Here is a 16,431-nt window from a genome sequence, read left to right on the forward strand (position 1 = left end):
GAATCAAGTCCCCATGTTCCCTAGCACACCTGGTGCATGTGCCACTGTCCCCAAAGCCCATCTTATGTAGCCTAGCTGGTGTGAGGTGAACCCTCCTTATTATGAACAGTTGTGACAGCCGCTGTGCTGTGTTCAGTGAACAACCTTGTATTGCCTGTAAGGCCTCCACCCACTGATCCTCCTCAAACACTCCAACATCTTTCTCCCATGCCGAAATCAGGCAAAAATGCAGTAAGTAACTTAGTGTACATACTACATATAAAGCCCTTAAAACTGTGTGCTTCCGTCATGGAATGGAAAATCGGGGTCGGGGACACTACCTATGGATTATCCCCTGCATGTGCCTTGACTGCAAATTTTCTGAATTAGGGCATACGTGGGAAGGAGCCTGTTGGACTTGGCGAACAATAAGGCCTCCAGTCCAGTTACCACCTTATCAGTTCCTGTGTTATGTTTAAGAACGGTCGTCGTGGGATCTACCGTATCACCCCCCCTCTCTGCCTCCGTATTGATCAGATTGCTTTTTAACCACTTGCCGGCCGCCGCATGTACATTTACGTCAGCAGAATGGCACAACTGGGCAAATGGGCGTACAGGTACGTCCCTTTGAATTTGCCACCGTGTGGTTGCGTACGTCCAGCCGCCGACGCAAGTGCGACCCCACCGTGATCTCCGTGAGTAGGATCATGTAAACAAGCATCTCCCCATTCTGCCTAGAGAGACGGTCACTGATCATAGCTCCCTGTGATCGGGAGCTATGATCAGTGATGTGTCACATGTAGCCACACCCCCTAACAGTTAGAATCCCTCCATAGGACACACTTAACCCCTTCCTAGCCAGCTAGTGGTTAACCCCTTCACTGCCAGCGTAATTTTTACAATAATCAGTAGCATAGCACTGATCACTGTAAAAATGACACTGGTCCCAAAAATGTGTCAAAATTGTCCGATGTGTCTGCCATAATGTCGCAGTCATGATAAAAATCGCAGATCACCGCCATTACTAGTAAAAAACAAATTATTAATAAAAAATGCCATAAATCTATCCCCTATTTTGTAGACGCTATAACTTTTGCACAAACCAATCAATAAACGCTCATTGCGATTTTTTTTTTTTTTTTTTACCAAAAATATGTAGAAGAATACGTATCGGCCTAAATTGAGGAAAAAAATTGTTTTTAAATATATTTTTGGGGTATATTTATTATAGCAATAAGTAAAAAATAATGCGTTTTTTTCAAAATTAACACTATATTTTTGTTTATAGCACAAAAAATAAAAAACGCAGAGGTGATCAAATACCACCAAAAGAAAGCTCTATTTGTGGGAAAAAAAGGACATCAATTTTGTTTGGGAGCCACGTCGCACGACCGCGCAATTGTCAGTTAAATCAACGCAGTGCCGAATCGCAAAATGTGCTCTGGTCTTTGGCCAGCCAAATGGTCCGTGGTTAAATACCCTCTTTAGTCCTTGTTTACTTTCATTGTTTACTTTTTATAAATGAGCAGCTGAAAAGAATAGAGGTTAAGCCAATGGAAGTATAAACAGAATAAAATAGATTTAGCATTATCATGCTTTTTCTAGGAATTAGAAATGTAGGAATTTATTAAATAATGTTTATTTATAAATAGAGTATAGTGTAGCTGGTGCCTTGTCATGAATCAGACACGCAGAGGAAATGAAACCTCTTTTGTATTGTCATGAACCTTGTGCTGATCAGTTATAGAAGCCTGGGAGGTCCACGGGGGCTGCTGATTGGCTGGAAGACTTCTCTGTGTGAATGTGAGTGCACACATTCTGGTAACAGCAGGGATCAGCGACAGTCTTGTCAGTGGGATTACAAGGCAATACCGTTACACACACAAGTGCTCTATCTATTCCATGTAACAGGAGGCAGTGACTAGTTTTTAGATGATCGTTCCCATTCAATGATTCACATGAGGAACTCTACGAGGCATCCAGGAACAGGTGTATTTCTTTTCTTGTTTAGGTAAGGACGGCATATCTTTTTTTAAATGTACTTATTGCAGTCAAAATATTTTGTTTAGCTTTTTATGGCTTGTGATGTTGATACCAAATGTATTTAAAACCATTTATTGGGCAAATCATGCATGCAGAACAAGGTAGAGTTATATATTATAATGGCAAGTGACTGAAAATATAATAGAGCTGGATCACCCGAATTTGTGGCTAAAGTTACTTAAACAATCGTTTGGTTGTGTTGTAGATGCTTTATATTAACGGGACTGAACAAATATTTTTTAGCTTTGTTATGTCATACGTTAGATCTATGTATGCATATACCTAACAGTAGTTTCTTTATGTAAGATCTGTGAGGTGTGTTACAATGGCCATAAACCAGAAGGAATCAATTTGAATATTTTAGTGTTTGGAACATTGGTTCGATTTTCTAATGGTTAGAGGCAACAAATCGCCATTCGACCAGAAAATTTGAAGGAGCTGGATGGAAAATTCTTCTCAAGCTAACAAAGTTCTATCTGTGGATGTCATTTTCATTTGGGGAAAAATGTATATATTTTGTAACGAGCCAGCTTTAGTGAATTGTATCATGTTTTATGTACAGACATTTCAGGAATCCTACACATTCAAGCAACAGCTATCTGCTCCTTTATTTACACTCACTTGTAAGTAAAGGCTTCTCCACAGGCATTCATATTTACTGTTTAATTGCAATGCTTTTCTTCCATTTAAATAGTTCTTTATGTGAACCAAGGACAATAGGATGTTGCTTTTTTGAGCTTCAGTAGGAGAAAGCGAGGAAGACAGTTGTATGTAGTATAATCCATCATACTGTTGAAAGATCAGGAGGGGTATTCATTCAGTGTCTTTTTACTGTGCCTCCTGTTAAGCTATTCTAAATGGCTGTCATTATCTTTTGGAAGTTTATGACCTCCATTTGAAGAGAAATGCTTTATAAATGTGCTGTTATGCTGAATGGCTTATTTGGGATGTGTATTTCTTGTTTGAACAAATACTAAGGTCTAGTATTGACAATTTTTTTAAGTCATATTAATTTCACTTGCCTGCCACATATGGGACCACTTAGCGGATAGCTCCACAGATTTTCCATCGGGCACTCCTTCTTCCAAGTCACATAACAGGTGCAAATATGTCAACTGTGTGCCGTGTTCAATCTGATGTCTTATAACTATGCTTCTCTTTTGTAGTTAAAGCCAACTCCAGCCAAAACTTTTTCTTTAGGCTTGAAACCCTACAGGGCAGCCATAACCTTTAGGCCTGGGCTCCCTGGACCTGGCCACTTTACATCTGAGATTACCCCTTTCATTAGGGACCCCAAAGTTCTCCCCCTTACATCAGGGTCCCCAAAGTTTCCCCTCCTTAAATCGGGGTCCCCAAAGTTTGCCCTTACATCAGAGACCCCACTTTCACTAGGGTCCCCAAATTCTCCCCTTACATTAGGAACCCAAAATCCCCCCTTACATCAGGGTCCCCATAGCCCCCCTTACATCAGGGTCGCCCAGAGCACACCTCCTTATATCAGGATCTTCGTACACCAGTGTCCCCAGAATCCCCCCTAGTTAAATCAGGGACCCGAGATTAGCCCCTTACATCAGAGTCCCCCTTTCATTAGGATTCCCAAAGTCACCTCCCTTACATCAGAGTCCCCAGAGTCTCCTTACAACATCAGGGTCCCCAGAGCCCCCTTACAACATCAGGGTCCTAAAAGCACCCTTACATCAGGAATAAAGAAGGGGTAATTTGGACATTAAATGAGGTATGTGTGGCAACAGAAAGGCAGCCAGCATAAAAACACAATGTTTATTCTTTAGTAATGATTGTATAACATATTAAAAAAATCCATTCATGGGTTTGTATCTATATAAACAACATGTAACAAAACATGGTATATAGAACAAGCAACAACAATAAATTGATACATTATATAATAAATATATGAACACTGGCAACAACATACATTGTAGGATAAATATGCAGCAACCATCCTAGATTACATAGACCACCCCAGGGACAGAGTATAAAAATGAATTCTGTATGTATATAACCGATTTACCCATCTAATAAGAATGTGATGCATCAAATAAGCCCTACGCTTTTCATGGATTTATTCCACTCTTCAGGGGCAAGTCCATTAGATATATAATTGCTGAATGTGAAATGGTGAAATTGCAACATAAGTGCCGCTCAAGGCATCTGTCATGGGAGCTGAGGTACTGGTACCCAAGGAATGGAACAGGAGCATAACTCGAACCTTCACAGAAAAAGAGTGTCCAGAGGTGATGTGTATGGGCTCCAATGCTTGAACATAAAGCCATGATCTAGATGAGTATGTGCAGTGTGCATGGTGCCGGAGACCGTGCCAGTGTCCTATAATGTACTAAGAGTACTTACACTCTGGTGTCAGAGATGGGTGGTACTCACTGCAGCAGAGAATGTCGCTCATGTAATGAGGTGTAAGTGACACTATGTGCCTCAGTGAACTTAGATCTGCGTGATGATGTCCCTTCACCGAGTGAGTCCCTGATACCCTGGGCTTGCTGGAGGTTGGTAAATGGCATGGGCCATCATTTAACCCAGAAGTCTGGTGACATCTGATGTCAGAAAGAAATTGCTATGGGAACAGCTCAAAACTGAATGTGAATATTGCAGCTAAAGATGCTTATTGCTTTTAATTTTTTTTTTTTTTACTTTTACATGTCATGAGCTACATCTGCTAATGTATGCTAGCCATGCAAACTAGACACAATAAAGATCAACAATGTACAATGTTCTGTTTTTATAATGCTAAGTCATAGAAAGATAAATTATTATTATTATATTGTTAGCCTAGTTATAACCTTGTTCTACACATTACCCTTGGCATAACCTTGACTGACCAATGGTTATTTCATAAATAACTAAGTTTTAACACGTGGTCATACCAGCAGTAAAATCAAAGGTGACAACAACTGGTTCTCGCCCACCAGTTGTAAGTTATGAGAGAGTCAACTGCTAAAATCTGACGTACATTTTCATCAAGCTATATACTTCATCACTTTAGATTAGAATTAGGAGCAGTAAAAGTGGCACCCACATTATCTGCTTTCACAGTTGCATGTTGCCACATATCAGCAGGGCCGCTGATAAGGCAGTACAGCCAGACCTCCTGTACCGGGCCCAGGCCCCATAATTTCAAAAGGGGGGCCGGGCACCTGCCGAGCAGGAGGGACAGCCGTACTGCCTTATTGAAAACTTTTGTGGCTCCCCCTGCAGCTCTGCAGTCTTTTCATCCTTTTTCTTCCTCCCTCTTGCATAGCTGGGGTATGGTAGCTGCATCCCCACCCCCTACTGTCTGGGCCTTCCTGTGTGCCCCCCCCCTCCTGCAGCATTGCCAGCTTGCCTCCTCTTCTCTCCCACCAGCAGATGCTGAGGGCAAACAGGGGGGTGTTTCAGGATGGAGAGCAGGGGTTGTGCAGTAAATATGTCGTATTTAACAACTCCTTCCTTTTCTGAATGAACACAGTGAGCAATTGGCACCGATCACTCACTGTCCATTCATTACCAAAGCATAGTAAACTTACCATGCTTCAGTTTGTGAATGAACCTGGGAGCCTCAGAGCACTTTCATTCACTGTCCATTGCACCTAAAGGCTGCAGAGAAAGGGACTGGGGAATCTGTGTCCTCAGTCCCATTCTTTGTCTCAAACGTGAGAGATTCTGTTTAGACACCCCTGATATTTCAACAAAGACCCCCCCCCCCCCTGCAAGGCTTTTTAAAAAGGAGGGGAGCCCTGTAAGGTAAGCTGTAATGGGCCTCGTGATTTCTAACAGCAGCTCTGCAGATCATACTACCATTGTCAAGTTTTTGAACTGTTAACAAATCAAACAAACTGTCAATTATCTTAACTCAAATGGCCCTTGGTCCAGATGCCTTTATAGGTAACAGTTTCTCCCGTGAACATATTGTGTGTGTGTGTGTGTGTGTGTAGGAAATGTGTATTCGATTGCTGTCAGGAAAAGAACTGCATACAGTCCTGAATATCTTTTAAATTTATCACTGAGATTTCCACAGGAGGCATAAAGTTATTTTGGTTGCCAATTACCAGTTCTCTAATATGACAAACTCCATTATACTTGAAAAGGTCTTCTTCTCACATATGAAAATGTATATCTCGTCAGCATACAACCCTTGTTCCAATAGATAAACTGAGAACATATGTTACACACTGGAACCAGGGTCAGATTTCCCATTAGGCATTGTTTGCCTATAGAAAGAAATCCTGAGACTTCTTCTGCAACATTTTTTGCCATCATCATTTCTACCTCTTGTATCTCTTGGACTTGTCTTATATGCTTTTCACATACACGTGGTAATGGACTCCAAAGTTAATGGCTGATCCAGAAAAAATACATATATTTTAGATTTTTCAGAATCTTAAAGTTCTGTTCTCGGTCCCAGAGCCCCAATGCTTTGTAGATCTTTGGGTGGGATAGAACCTTCATTCCTCCTGTCCACATTTTACCTGGTTGTCACACCTTATTACTCATTATTGGTCTCAGCTGTGCATAGGCCTTTTTATATGTGAAGCTCAAAATGCATACTACACTATGTAAACAATTGTGAAGCTGCTGCACCTCTTTTACAGTCTAGGGTATTCGACATAATAACCAAAACGAAAACCAGTTAAAGGTGCAGCGTCCCTTTAAATGACAAACTTCAGTGAAAAAAACAATCACAATTTCAACCAGTGCATAAACATATGATCATTTCATGCCACGCTTATCAAATACTAAATGATTATAAGACTTAATAGGTATAAATACATATGTGTACATAATTCATATTGACTCCCATGCATAATTAGCCACAAGAAAATGAAAAAAGTCCCAGTGAAATAAAAGTCCACACAAATCCAAAAAGAAAATAATCCTAAAAGTGCTCTGCTTCTGGATGAACAAACAGAGAGAAAGCGATATGCCCTGAGGATGACAGCATGCCACAGGACCTTCCACCAGAAATAGTTAATGGGCCACACAGGAATCAGTAAGTTCCTTGCTGCTCAGCAGCCATTCATGTTATGATCTTTTTGGGAATGATCATCCGTCCAGTCCTAGGTACACATACGGAGGGAGAGATCCCACACAGGGAACACTAAGGGCCGGTTCACACTGCGGGCGATGCGAGGCGACACCGACTTGCCTCGCCGCGACCTGCCGCGACCTCAGCGGCGATTTGCAAATGACTTCTGTATAGAAGTCAATGCAGGTCGCCCCGAGGTCGCCCAAAAGTAGTACAGGAACCTTTTTTCTGAGTCGGAGCGACTCGAGTCGCTCCTCTCAGAACGGTTCCATTGTACAGAACGGGGGCGACTTGTCAGATCGCGGCGAGGCAAGTCGTGTCGCTTCGCATCGCCCGCAGTGTGAACCGGCCCTAAGGATCTTGCTGCTCAGCAGCCACTTCTGTTATGCTCTCCTTAGGAATGATTATCCATCCAGTCTTGGATGCACATGCATACAAAGGATTGAAATGCAGAGGGAACCATCATAGTGCAGTAACTTTGTCAAATAATTTTATTAAAACATTAAAATGCACTTACATTAAGCTTCATATAAACAATGTTCTCCTGCACAACACAATACAGACACCACGGAGTGTCCTCCAAGCGTGCAAAATGATGTCACATGTGTGGTCCCACCCTATGTATTTCTCTGTAATACGCAGTACAGCCAGTCTGTTGGTTTTTGTTTGTGCGATCACTGCCGGCAGTGATCATTGTATTCTGATGGCTGGGAAACCTCTCGGTGTCAGAATACAATAGAGCAGCGGGAGGAATTCATCCATCAACAACACTGACTGTGTTGATGGTGGAATCAAGCAATTTTCTTTCCTTTAACCTGTAGTTGAAGAAAAGAAAATTGTATAATGTATGCCTTGCTTTAGACCAGTGGTCATCAACCCTAACCTCGGGGCCCACTAACAGGCCAGGTTTTATGTATTACCTTGGTGAGATGCAGACTAGAATACTGCAATCACTGAGCAACAAATTATATCACCTGTGATGTATTTCAGTTATCTTGCAAACCTGGCCTGTTAGTGGGCCTTGAGGACAGGGTTGATGACCACTGCTTTAGACACAAGCCAGTGAGAGGGAACTCCAATGTCTATAAGGGGGCTGTGTAGCTGTAGGGTGCAGTTATCTACCACTAGTGGCTTATCTAGGAGGAGGGATGTAACAAACTCCAGCATGTCTGTCAAGATTAGGGATGAGCTCAGGCGTGTTCGCACATGCCACGTGCACGGCGCTGCACTAATCACAGGCAGTGAGACATTTCCCAATCTCTGGAGCCGCACATCAAGACAATGTCCCAGTGCCTGTGATTAGCGGAGCGCCGTGTCAACTTCCTGGCAGGCTCTGCAAGTGGAGTGTGCGAACGCGCCCGAGCTCATCCCTAGTCAATAGGCACTATACATAGCAGGGGAGGTGATAGACCCCCAGGTCCTCAGAAGTGGCGTAGGAACTTGGAGATACTCTTTTCATTCTTTTTAAAAAGGGATTATGTAGAGTATCGCTGTCTCCCCACATCACCCTCCCCTTTTTATTTTTGAGGGAGGTGCATTAGGACTTTCCTCAAGGTTGGGGGTAAGCTATCCACAGCACCCTCTTGGGCATACTTGGATTCTGTCCGGCAGAATGCATTCTTTCTGTTAAAGTAAAATGTTTGAGCATCCAGAGCCATGGCATGGTGTAGACGTTACTTTATTCCTGTCTCACTGGTGGTGTTTCCTGGAACAAAACCTGTTGCAGTGCGCTAATGGAGTAATGATGTTAGTCGCAGGCATTTCTGAGAAGTTATTGACAAATCCAGGCCACCAAAAGTGATGGAGGACCCCCATCCTGGTTGGGGTTGGAAGTGCCTCTTGAACTTTTGGAGGGGGAGAGTAAGGGGATCCCTATGGCCCTGGCACTGTGATAACCAATAGATCCAGGTAGGAAAGGTTTATGAGTGACTACGTGTTTTACTGGAACACAGCAGAGCTGGGGCTATAACTTAAATATGCAGGATGGCTCTAGGTACATAACATAGCAAACATTTGCTGGCACCTGCTTACATCCCATAGCCAGTCATTGGTTGTGTGTCTCCAAGACAGTTCTCTTTTTTGACTCGCTCAATTGTTGTCTTTTAGCTGTGATTTTAGGTACACATCTGCTCTACTAATACTTTAAATATTGGACCATAGAGGATGCAAATAATTCTATTGCTGTGCTGAGAGAATACCTGAGCAGTAAGCTTTGTGGCGGTTCTCTACTTGATCTGCAATATATACTGTTTTTGTTGTTACAACCCTAGTCGTCTCTGTTGTAATTCATGTTTGCAAATATCTGGTAGAACTATTCAGCCATGTGCATGTATACCATTTATCCTTCTACTCCCTCCCTAAGTGCATAAAAATGCAGGAGGAGATTTACTTGAAGACACAGACAACGGTTGTTGTTAATCTGTTACCTTCTATGGTCCATGAATTAAATATAAACTGTGCCTTACTAATGGGGACTTTACTAATCATGTTTGTAAAAATAGGACTGGAAAATGTAGTAAAGAATGAAGGCCAAGGATATAGTATCTGCTCTGGGAGTTAGGTGTGGTTTTCTTTGTTAATATTGCATGAACAGATAATGTTAATAGGGGATTCATGTTTATAACCAAACTTCTCATGAGGAAACCTTGACTGACCAGATAAAGCAAAGTACTTAAATGCAGCCTCTTTCTTTTAATAAAAAGATGGTGTGGACAAATTAGCTTTAATATACCATCAAAGTTGAGTGTTTTCTGGTTGAACACACGTTGCTGGGCATGAGCTACAGTAATCAGGTTGTATTAAAGATATGATACATCACATTAGGCACATTGTAGGATGTATTTTCAAGCATGAAAATGTAAACAGTTTGAGAGCAAGATTGGGAATTTCATAGTGTCACTTTTGCTTCTTGTCAAGCCCATGAGGCTGATGCACAGAGAAGAGGACTTGAGCAGGGTCACAGTGCCCTGCAGCTCCGTATTATATCAGGGCGCTTGCTGGAGTTCCTAGCTGTGTCAGCGCAGTGTGTCTAACACATCAAAAGGTAATTTATGGAAACCCAATCATTAAAATCTCATAGAAGCTTTAAAGAAATAGTCCACCTTAGCAAAAATGTAAGAAGTGCACCAGCTGAAATAAAAAAAATGCAAAAAATGTTTGCATTCAGGCCTGCAGTTTATTGCAGCTGCAATCAGCGTATAATGGGTGCAATGCACAAGCCCCTGCATTGTTTTCCCCCAGCCCTAGTTCCAAGGTTCAGACCTTCTGTTAGCAGTGGACTACAAGTACAGTGATGCCACCACCCTGCTGCCCGTTTGATCTCTCAGTTTCTCTACCATAAAGGCAGATGGGACTTGGAGTCATCATATTCATAGATCCTCATGATAGGATGATGTGGCTGTGCAGTCACAGCCACGCAGAGCCACAGTAAATTCTAAAGAAATGAGGATGCTGCAGGGAGAACCCTGCTATTTAGGCAAGCAGTGGTGGTGGTGGGTAGAGAGGGGTTTAGAACCAGACCCTGTTTCATGTTACACCCTAAATATGGTTGTAACATGAAACATGTAAAGATGGGCAATGCCTCTAACATGGTAATGTAATTTCAAAAATAAATTTTCAATCTTTTTATATCTGCAGGTTTTCTTAAAAGGATGCCTAGAGATCCTGCCATAAAGGTCCTTGTTCATGTACTTTCTGTCATAGGGCTGCAAAGCTCTGTCTGTGTCTCCTACATTGTCAGGCAGGCTTCCAGTTGAGATAAGTGGTCATTTTAATGCATATTATGCTGGCATGGCCCACTGCTGACACTGTCAGGAAACCAGTCCTGAGAAATGTCATGCAGCCATTGTTGGAGTGCAAACATGTAAACAGGAAGTGGCTGTATGAAAATGAAAAAAATTATTTTGAGTAAAAAAAAATTTAAAGTTTAGATCGACAGCAAAATAAATGCAGTTAGTGTTTAAATCTAATTTAAATGTCATGGCTTTGATTTACTAAAATAAATATCCATTTCACCTATAGGTGAGGCATGCCTCAGATATTTACCTGCAAAAGCTACTTTTGGTATACAGTGCAGATACAATACAGTTGCTCAGCTTAAACAGTCACAATGGGGGCTACAATTTTAAAAATCATGTAGTGAAACCAGAAGGAACCATTCTTCGAGTGACTGGACATCATTTAATATAGACGTTTGTCCCACGGTTGAAATGACAGTTAAAAGATTGTCTTAGTGCTCCAGTCACTGCTCTTTTCCTCTTGAAATCTGTGCTCCTCATAAAACAGATGCAGCCTAGATATCCAGCTTGCTTTATTGAGTGGATGTCTTGTGCCCATACAATGACATGAGGAGGGAGGGCCACATTCTGTAACACTGAACACAGTACAAGGCACTGTAGACTGCAGATCTATATCAGTAGTTAGTGGTGTAGGATGAAAAATAGCCTTTAATGTTACTTAATAGGTTTATCACTACAGGAAAGTAAACAACAGATTATTACTCTTTAAAAATATGGCCATAGAGTGATGTGTGATGACAGAAAAAATACAACTTAAGATAGACCCTATTTAGAATGCTGTGCTCCGTTCTGTAGACCTCACTTACTAAAAGAGAGAAAAGAGAGAGAGTTTAGGGACAGGTAACAAAAATTGTGAAAGGTCTGAGGAAAACAAAAACATATCAGAAGAGCCTGTAGGGACATAACTTACTTCATTACCACCCACCTAATATTGAGTAGGCCCCCCCTTTTGCCTCCCACGACAACCTGACCCGTCCGGGTATGGATGCCATTAGACCTCTGAAAGTATGCTGTGGTATCTGGCACCAAGCAGTCAGTAGCAGATCCTTAAGAACCTGTAAGCTCTGAGGTGAGGCCTCCATGGATCAGACTTTTTTCCAGCACATCCCGCGTAGATGCTCAATTAGATTAAGATCTGGAGAATTTGGAGACCAACTCAACATATCAAACTTATCAATCACAAATTATCAGTCACACAATCAAGTCGTGAAACCGATCCAAGCACACTACAAGGACAAATCTCTCTCTATGTATACAGCTGCTGTTATAATAATCATAAACAATAAAATAAAATATGTGCAGGTACAATCTCAAAATTCCACTAAACACAGTACCTACACATTAACAGCGCTAACTCATAATCGTGTTACTCAAACATAGACTTACACTCGCCTTCCTCTAATCAGATCCAGAAGGGGATGCTTTCTCCTCCATCTAAATAGATCAGAGGGAATTCGGGTGTAAACGGACAGAGAAGTCCGTTTACTTCTGGCCGCCTATAGAGTGTCTGCTCTGCAGAAACTGAGCAGGCACGGAATTGTTATATGCCTAGTCTGCTTTGATCAGCAGGGACCACCAGATAGATCCCCTGCTGACCAAAAGTCTGCTCCGTGTGAAAAGGGTCTAACTGATTTTGCAGCAGCTTTGGTATAATAGGTAGCTTTTCAGCTTATTTTGATCATTGCAGTGCATGCCCCCAAAAATGTTTGTGCAGACATGTTAGATTCTTGCCTTCAGGAAACAACTCTCTAATATCTGCATCCCTCTCTTGCGTCAATGATGATTTCTCCCATGATGTACTCGTTCTATGTAATGTATCTACCTGTGAAAGTATTATTTTTGGCTTGGTGCCTCTAGTTCTCCAAATCAGAGTGTGCTTGGGTGTACAAATGTAAACCAAATTTTCAGGGGCAAAGAATGGCCCCTCTTAAGCTTCATTGTTGGTTAATGAGGGCAACCTATGGACCAGAAAGTTGGATGGATATACGGTATGTATACCAGGGTACTAATGAATTCAGGATGGCAAGTTGGAAAATGTGCCAACTTTTTATTGCTACTGGCTAGGTAGAGGTGTTTACCCCCAATTCTGTTTCTCTTTAATATTGAATTATGCTTTATAAGGCATGGCTTATCTTTTGGACAAATGAATGACTACCTCTTACTGTGTGTGTATTTTATTTAAATTCTAAAGTCTTGGGCAAATTGCCCTTTTAGTTCACTGTTATGTTGTTGAACGTTTTATTGTTTTGGGTGACTTCCTTATGTAGCACTAACACCCGAAAGAGCTGCTGGTTATTTTTGAGCTTACCATTACCTTCCACTCTCCTCCTTGCACGTCTAGATAATGTCCCGTGGTAGATGACCCAGTAACTTAAGACTGACAATAGATCTACTTGAATGGATTTTATTTGCAAAACTCAAACCATTGAACAGTCTTTCAACTTGGGATCAGAGGGTTGGAAAAGGAAGTTCAGGCACTCTCAATGTCAAAGTCCAAAAACGTTAAAGAGCTTGCTTACTTTGACTGCATCCAGAGAATAGCCATTCGCAGCTGGATCAGAACTCAGGTTGGACAGTCCCTCTCTCACAAGGCCTAGCAGCCAACAAGGTGCTTATTCAGGAACAAAGTCTTTGTCACAGACGTTGTTGCAGAACACGTAGGGAAACTAAGCTTTAGAACACTTGTAGGATACCTGGATCTTTCAGCCTGCTTGGTGATATCCACAAGACCAGATTCTCTCGGTTACTTCAGCCCTTCCAGGCTCTTGTTAAGAAAACCCATACGTGGTGTTCTTCTTAAGAGTCCTTCCCTAGAATGCTTTAAGTACAATGGGTCTCTCCCAAACCAGAGACGACACCCAACCACCTCAGAATCCTCCCTTTAGTTTACTTGCCTTGGGATAGCCAGGCAAAGTCGGGTGGATCCCCACCCCAGACCATAGCCTTCCTGGGGGATGGTCAGGAGGACCAGGACCATGTAATCAGCATATCATACTGGACCGGAAACCCCGAACCACGTGACGTCCGCATCTTAAATACCCTCTCCCAGAGGGCACAGCGAGAGGGCCACTCCCACTGACCTGGCTCTGAAAGAGAGTAGCTTAAGCGCCTGACCAGACCATAGTTCCACGCCTGCCACAAGAGACAGTGCCCCCTGTGGCCAGGCTGAACATCTCACAGCCCAGTCACACGGATACATAAGTCTAATTTAGGCAAATAGACCCAAACCAAACTGTAGTTTGGGTAAAGTTTAACTTTGAAAAATGCATAGCACGTGCTCTTCAGGACCCCGCCGCTACACTTATATTCCTTATATTTCCAAAGCCATGTGGAATAGCTTTGCAAAGTGTAGTAATAAAAACAATTAGTGTACATTTGACAGGTATAATTATTCTACTGTTATGGTACATCTGTCAGAGTTTTGTAGTCCTGTTTGCCTTTCAATACTTAAATGTGTTCATGTAAATATGGTACTTTACGTTTTCCATTTTTGAATTATACATACTGTTCATTAGGATTATGAAACTATTTAAGTGGATTTCTTAACAAATGACAAAACTAAATGACAGACTGGCAAAATGCAGTGGAAATATTAGAATAGAGTATAATAAAACAGGTGATAAGATTGGAGCTAGCAACATAATCTAAGCCACAAAAAGTGTGAGCAAAGTATGATCATATTTGTACTCTTCTGCATGGATTACAAATATCCTTTTCCAGGTTTTTGCTTCTGCTACATATTGTCCCAGGAGTGTTTGACAAACCTCAGACTTACTCACTGTAACTGAATTAAAAAACTAGAACGAGCAGCTCCTCTTATCTTCAGCTCCAGTGTGCAATGACAGTTTTACAGGTGCATTTTCAGCTAGAAACATTCAAGCAGATGGTAGATTTCCTTGCGCTCAGTTATGGTTATCACAGATACCTGTTCCCCTGTGGCTTTGTCTTAGCCATCATGAATTACTTTTCAATTTTCTGTGTATTTTTTTATATTTTTGAGAGGAGTGAGATAAGAGATATAGCAGGCATTACAATTTGAAAAGAATACTTTAATCCTGGAAGTCTTATGGTCTAGAGAAGTTGTTCTCTTGGAGGGAGCTCCATGACATCTGTCTTTTGTGATGTACTTATACAGTGAGGGAGATTTACTAAAGCCGGTGTACACAGAATCTGGTGTAGCTGTGCATAGTGATCAATCAGTTTCTAGGTTTTATTGGCAAAGCTTAATTGAACAGGCTGAGATTAGAAGCTGATTGGTTATTATGCTCCAGATTCTGTATGCAAGTGAATCCTGTTGCCCACTAATATAGAATGCACCGGTGCACTGATATTGGATGGACTGGTTACATTACCTATGCCACTGTTCCCTGTGGGTAATTTTAAATTTAGTATTCAGAATTCTGGCAGTACATATATGTTTAAGCCTAGATTCACACTGTAGAGATGTGGGAACCAGCACAATTCCAGCCCCGGTTCCCGCATTGCATGTCTCCCGCAGGCAGTTCACACTGCCCTTTGCAAACCTCTGCGGGTGTCAATACAATGTTAATGACACCCCCAGATCAGTTTACAAATCGCAGTACAAACTGTGGATTCGGACAGGACTTGGATCGCATGGGTGAGAGCACAAATGCGATCTGATTCCAATGCAGGGAAAAAAAGTCCCTGCACCTTTTTTTTAAGGGAATCCAATGCTAGTTTAGCAACACAACTGCACAGACATTGCATGGGATCAGCAACACAGTGCGGGTGCGAATCACATACAATGTCTGACATTGCACAAGTGTGAACCCAGGATAAAGGTGTATCAGGTTTTAATGCTATTGGTTTCCATATTGATACTCTTTTCTGTCCATTGTATCTGTTTACACCTCTGAAATGTTATCACATATGTCTGAAAAGACTTAATTAAAAATTCAGTGGCGATTACCCCAGTGACAAATTGAGCCTTACTGAAGCCTTTTTCATTACTGTTTGCATTGACAGTGAATGGTTGTCATCAGTCTTGGATACTTTGCAACCTTGTCTAAATAATGTTTGCAGATCATCGTTTTAGCAAAAATCCCGGTGGCTCATTTTTTCAAGTGCCAGTTACAGTATTTAAAAATAATAAATAAAAACGCCTGAAAATTTCTCTGCTCAGGTGTGAATGCCGCCTAAGGTCAATGACCAACAGGCAAATCTGCTGCTAGTGATCCTGCCACTAGAATGCTGACAGTTTGTTAAAAGCATAAACAAATAATGTGTAGCACCAATACTAAATTTGTCACAGCACAGATTTATTTACATTAATTTGTCAAAAGCAACAGGGTTGCTAAGAGGCTGCCTGTTTGGCCCTATGTAATCTCTCCCATTTTATCTGAGACAGAGAGATATCACTCCAAATTCTAGAGATCCTCATTCAGCAGTATTTGTGCCAGCGACAGAGCAACACCACACTGTATGCGGCTACAGAAGGAGCGATTCTATAGGGACACACTGGCAGCCTTCTTAGCAGTCCTGCCACCGGTAATATACTGTAGTGTCAGAATCATCTACAGTCAGGCCCAAAAATATTGGCGCCCCTTATTTCTG

General features: G+C 41.8%; 1 protein-coding gene across 23 annotated transcripts in view; it reads left to right on the plus strand.

Moving 5' to 3' along the window:
- The window catches only part of NRCAM (neuronal cell adhesion molecule), a 286,030-nt gene that overhangs the window by 131,912 nt on the left and 137,687 nt on the right, over window positions 1-16,431 (plus strand). The window contains exon 1 of one of the 23 annotated variants that reach the window (XM_077472152.1): window positions 1,780-1,990. The exons of the other annotated variants lie outside the window; for them this stretch is intronic. The gene's annotated coding sequence lies outside the window, so the exon portion shown is untranslated. Of the gene's footprint in view, window positions 1-1,779; window positions 1,991-16,431 lie in introns of those variants that run through there. 23 annotated transcript variants of the gene reach the window in all.

Source organism: Lithobates pipiens, unplaced genomic scaffold, assembly GCF_037356315.1.
Source record: "Lithobates pipiens isolate NorthernLeopardFrog02 unplaced genomic scaffold, aLitPip1_a1.2 Scaffold_8, whole genome shotgun sequence".
In the NCBI taxonomy this organism is placed as follows: Eukaryota; Metazoa; Chordata; class Amphibia; order Anura; family Ranidae; genus Lithobates; species Lithobates pipiens.